Genomic DNA, 6,456 nt, shown 5'->3' with positions numbered 1-6,456 from the left:
TCTTTACTCTATACCATGTTGTTCTGCAACTAGTTTCCTCAAGCTGAGTAGAGAAAGGATGTGCCTACTAACTCGTATATCATCCCCTTCTGTTTCACTGGTGGTGTGTTTTAAAGTTCCACTTCTCAGTGACACATGAAGCCAGGATCCTGATCACATGTAGTTATTAAAAGCACACCATCAACTTGAAACAGGCAATCTGGAAAAACTAAGCAACTGTAAGAAAGGAAGTTCTTTTCTATTTCTTTGTAGAACTGTCCTAGCTAATTGTAACCCTTATATACCCATTGTGCTTCAGCAGCCTAGAGGCATCTGAGATCAATGTACAACTCTAAATTGTCTAGACCAGCCTTATTTAAATCCTCACAATTATTATCTAAATCATCACAGTATTGTAAACTGTTTCAAAAATTGCTGAAAAATAAGATAACAATCTCAAAACACTGGCAAAATTAGTCTACCAGTCTAACTGAAACATGCCTGGCAGAATGAGTCCTGGAAAGTCTGTTGTTTTGTTATAATACAGAAATGTAACTACTCCAGCGCCTAACCTGCATTCCTGTAAGGCAGTTATCTTTACCTTTGTCTGAGATGGGTTGAATTCTACAGACCTACAACCAGGAATAACAACAGACTAGGCCTCCCTGACCAACTGTTTTGCATAGTTATAAAATTTTTCTTAAAGCTAGCAGAGGAGTAACATACATGGTATGCTTAAAAGTTGCTTTAAGAACAACAACAGAATAATGAAAAAAACCCAAATCATAGGACACAAACTGACTTTCAGCAATATATTTTATACTTCTAACAGAAATGCTCTATATATTTTTCATCTCCATTCTCAAACATTATTCAGAAAATTAATGTTAGTTTATTTCTGAAACAATATTCTGTTCCTGTTAAGTAATATTTACTTAGCATAGAAGTTGTTGTATGCTTAAAAAATGCAATTAACATTATTTTTAAAGGTAGAGAGGCACACTAATCTAAATATCCCCTGTATGCAATATTTTTCAAATATTAACATGGAAAATAAAGTGAAGAATTTCTGAGACATCTGTATTCATCTCAGTTTTGTTGCATGTCACAAGACATATCTTTAAAGATTTCCTTTGGTTTGTAAGTCAGTCAGGATGAAATAGCATTTGGGCTTTAGTCATTAGCACATGAGTTGGAACTCTTGTTATGAAATTCATCATCAGGTTTACTCCACAGAACCATGAAGTACTTTGAAGCAAAACCAAATTCTAGTGAAAGACACCTAGGATGCTGACATCTGAGCTTCTGACCAGGTAAGATCCAGGTAATAGCACAAAAGACTTCTCAACTTCTACTGATACATCTCAACCTCAACGTAAAGCAATGACTACCAGGTAATTTTTCAGTTCTTCTATAAAGTTTGCAGGAAAATAAGATAGACTCAAAACAGACTGCCAAGGGCAGGGAAACAGTAGCAAGAAATGAAACCAACGTTGCTTTTTCTTTGAAGGACACAAAGCAAAAGAACTGTGGTAGGTAGAAGCATGGATATTCAGACAAGTATCTTACAGAACAGTGAAGATAGCTTTAGTTAATACTCTGCTGGGATTCCAGCATTCTCAGTACTCCCTCCAACCTCTTTGTTTGCTTTAGCTGAGTGACTACAGACCATTTCCATTTGAAGCCATTTCTATGAACAGACCAGACTTCACAGAAGCAACTTTACATTAAACTATCTACAGTTTAAAGTGTAGATTTGATAAAGTGCAAAATCCCAATTAAGTGGAAAAATATGGCAATTCAAGACACAGTGACTTTTTCTATGTAGCTTGTTTCATATTATATTGCTCTAACAAAGCTAAATCAATAGCATTTTTCATCTCAAACTCACAGCATTTCTGTACCAGCTGGATATTTTGTGGTTTTGACAACTTTTGACATTCCAGGGCTACCAACAGAGCCCAAGGGCAGCAGCAAAACCCCTTTGGTTTGCTGTATCACGTGATATTTCTCAATTATTGCTGATCCATCCAGTTCTTGTAGTACCAATTTCACTTTTTCTGTGACAATCTGCCCATAATGAATTGTCTGAAGTTACAGGTAGCAATGCAGCTGTATTTCCATTACATGTTGTTACACCACAAATACTAACTCTAATCAATACAAACATCAGAACCAGATTTTGCAATAAACAGGCGTGAAGGCCTTAACACTGCTCTCTAAAATAATAATATCACTTTAGTCTTCCCCAAGTAATAAGATTTAAAGCACATTTTCTGCTTTAAAGCAGAACCACTTCCACTACAGATAAAAAAAAAAAATTGTTTACAGCACAAAGTCTAAAATACAAAAAGGAAAATCACTAATGAAACCTCTTTTTATCTCAGAAGCTGGTCTTGAGTTCAAAGACTAAGCTGTTCCATTTGAGTCCATTTTTGGATAGGAAAAGGGTAAATCCAAAACCGTAATCCTCAAGCTCTCTGTTTTTAGGCTAATACGAGAAACAGCTGATGCCAGAAGCACGACAGCTTAATACTTTACCCATGCAGATGTCTAGAAGTAATTTGTTTTTGACTGGGTTCTGATTACTTTAAAGTCACATTAAGATCTACATGATTTCTTTCAGATCTTGCTTGGGACTTGATCTGTAGGTGTTCCCCTAAACATACCAGCTGAAGTTCTGTGGAGTTCTATGCAAAACATTTTAATCTCTCCTTGTATTTGGGGGAGAAAAAAAAATTATTATTATTATTATTATTTATCCTGCAGCTGTATTATGTGCAGGTATTTTTACATTCAGCAGGTCAGTGGTTAGGTTACTCAGGGGCAATCAGCACTAAAGATCTTCTTCCCAAACTAACAGATCTGCAACAATAGCAGACTCTTTTATGAGGATCATTCTTCTTTCCCCTGTCTGAGGTTGAAAACAACAGAGAAAGCACTTCTCTTTTATTGTTACAGTGAAAGAATTTACCATAAGTTTCTGTAATCCCCTGACATCAGGTAGCAAAAGGAATACTCTTGCAAAAAAGGGCTTTATGCCAGTGCCCAGTGAACTTCTGTAGAACAGAAACGTCTCTTGGTTCTGAACATTTCTGAGACAGCAATGCAGCTGCTACATACAATACCCGGGTTGCTGAATCCATACTGCTCAGTAGGAATAGAAAGACAAAAGACATCAGCTGTTGCATGAAGTTGTGCTTCCCCAGCACCTGATTCACAATATATCTCTTGGCTGAGCCGGGCAAGCTGGAAAGCAGTGTTTCCTGGGCAAATACTGAAAATGCCTGGCCAGGACACTGCCCCCACTTCTATGGTTTGGTGACCAATATTAAAGAGATCACCTTCACAAAAATATTAGATTATTAATAGGCGATTGAAAACTTTTGAGAGTTGTGAGCAGGATCCTTGACAAGCTATTTTAAAGAGGTTGATTTCTGCCTTGAAGATCTGTTACAGTTTTGGTACTTCACTGTGTTGCTCTGCTAAAACAACTGGACTTGTAAAAACTACATTACATTTTAACAAGAACTTTTTTCATCTCCCCTAATACAGCAGATCGTAAAAAATTAGTCTTTAAAACTGCAGCTTTCAAAGACTGTTGGAGTGGCAGCCTGCAGGACTGATAAGCAAACTCTATGGCTGCTCTTGAATTGCCCACATCATTAAAGATCAAGCAGGTCAGACTCAAAGTGGAACAAAAAATTTCCTCCCCCATCCCACTATTTAAAACTCTAGAAGGTGTAAGATGGAGAAGTGAGGATGGGAAAAATGAGGGGAAGGGAAAGAACAGCAGCAAACGCTCTAGATCTAGGCAAAAGATCTTTGAGTCATAAACTCTCCCCTGCTAACATTGGTATCAGGAGTATGTCAGAAATGAAGGTGGAGATGGTGAAAAAAAAGGGAAATTGCAGACACACAGGGAGCACTGGGGACCATTCATACCCAGAAACAGCCAGTGACAAGTCTGGGTATCTGAAGTTTCTGCAGATGCTTTACTGTTCTGAGGAGTCACATAGTATGATTTCAGATATTTAACTGTAGATTATAGAGCTAGATTTTCAGTCGTGTTTGGCTTTTATTAACTTGGAAGACTTTTCAAACAGCAAAAGTTTTCAGACCATTATCAAACTTGTGTCTCCCACTATTGGAACATGTGGGAATGGACCAAATAATAACTAACTCTACCTAAAGTATCTGTCTTCAGTCATTAGTATCCTCGTTTTGTTAATCAGAGCCCCTGACCTAAGTTTTCCTCATATCATGGGTGCATAAAAGGTGAAGGTTTTATACACAACACATTAGCAAAGTCTGAGATTTTGGGAATAAAACAAAACCTGCCAGATGAGACATGCTACTTTAAAATCCCATCTGAGCAAGGAAAAAGTGCTTGCCTCTCATCAGGACAGGGAAATGAGTAAGACTTGGAAAGGAGACAGGAAATCGCATTTCAGTGAATCCCTTGATTTCTGGGTTACATTCATGTCTGTCAACAATTAATTAGTGTCAACACATACCTATGCCAGATCGATGGTGAAATATCTTTCAAGAATAAACCAAGTGTTTTCAGGGAAGAAAATGTTTTGCTTAAAATATTAACATGCTCCTCCATTACTTTTGAAATACAAATTCTAAAGTCTAATTACACTACTGCAGTGAAATACTAATGGCATAAAGGCTGTGAGCTATTTACAGAAGACAAATTTTAAGTGCAGCTGTAAGCCACAGCATCTCCACAATATCACAGAGGAAAGTGAGCTGCCTGTTACGCTGATTTCTGGAAGAAACCTCTGAAACCATCTGCTTAAGAATAGGCCTGGTAGACACTACTCAGCCAAGAGTGTATGAGTTTGGTAACCAGACAAAGTTTCGAAACACTGAGCACAAGTAGGAAGAAGCTGTTACTAGTGCCATCATTTTATGGCAATTGCAGACTTCAGTTATGTATAATTGAATCACTTCTCCATGCCAAAAAACATAGTAAGAAATTAGCATAAACATTGGAATTCATAAAGATAGAATTTGCAATGCCAGCTTCACATTTTTTCTAGTTCAACTAAAAAGCTAATGTTTGCCTTCCTTTGAAATCCTAAGTGCTTAGAACAGTGCTTTGGCTACACCATTTCCACAAACTGATCTAAATCCATTTAAAATACCTTCTGTTAAGTGCTTTTATGGAAGACAGAGGGGAGCTAAAACAGCACGAAAGCATTTCTTTCCCTACCTGTGAACAATAAAAGCTACTAGACTGAAGGCAAACTTGAAGCCATCTTCATCATTTCACATTTCTCCTCCAGCTTGTCTAGCTTCTTATCCAAATCATTAGAGCTCTATTCCATTATAAGATTTGCATTCAACAGACACTCACAAACATGTAATAAAGAACCTATTTAAACTGGAAGTAAAAATAATGCATTTTACTTCCTTACACCCTAAGCACAGATGTTTCCAATGAGTTTTTAAAAATTTGGCATAACTCTGTAGGAGTTATGTACAATACACCTGAACAGCTTCAGAGCAACTTTGTATAGTGTGCATCTCCAGAAAATTAGTATTATGTACCTTCATGGTAAGGGTGCACATACTAACCTGCCAAGGCCGATCCCAGTCAAGAGGAATAGGAAATGCTCCAAACCAAGCTCCAAGTATACTGCACACCGAAGTAATCTGCAGACTGCTTTCCCATATGGACACAGCTCTGTAAAAAGTGTTTTATAAGTTTTCAACAACAGCAGAAGTTACCACGGCAGAAAGTTAGATCAGATTTCTCCCAAAATTTTTGAGGCTATGAACAGACATAAAAATTCACATACTTGATAAATAGTATGCAGGTTTCTCCTAAAACATACAGACTAGAAGTAAAATATAAGTTGCAATTTTAGCTATAATTACAATCTTTTTATACCACACTTTCAGGATTTTTTTTCCTGAGATGTTTACTGCAAAAGCTAATTTAATTTACCTTGAAACACTGCTAGACTGAGCAAATAAATCTATCTCAATAACTGTGTGCATTGCAGGGAGAGGCAGACATGGAAGCATACTGTGGGACTGTATAGAAAAGCACAAGCACAGTCACAAAGGACTGTGATGTAGACATATTTGATGACTACAACAATTCAAAATTTAACATAGAAGTGCACTATGAGAATATTTCAAAACAAGTTTCCATCAACTGAAAAGAAACACTGCAAGTAAATGTAACTGCACATTGGAGCCCTTTGGCTGCAGTGCGTCCAAGTTCAAGTACACTTGGCTGCCGGATAAATTTTTTGCACACTAAAGAACTCTTACACTACCAGTCATGGCACACATTGTAAGAGATGTTAAATTACTTCAGTCCTCAATTTATAGCCTTCTGCCACTACTGACTGCAAAAGGTTTTGAAAAGCTGGATTTCTGTTTAGCGGATGAGCACTTACTACCATCAATGTACCAACTGATTTCTCTGCTTTGCTCAGGCCACGAACATTTGGA

The sequence above is a fragment of the Motacilla alba genome, chromosome 3 (genome assembly GCF_015832195.1).
Source record: "Motacilla alba alba isolate MOTALB_02 chromosome 3, Motacilla_alba_V1.0_pri, whole genome shotgun sequence".
NCBI lineage: Eukaryota > Metazoa > Chordata > Aves > Passeriformes > Motacillidae > Motacilla > Motacilla alba.
This window is presented reverse-complemented; position numbering follows the sequence as displayed.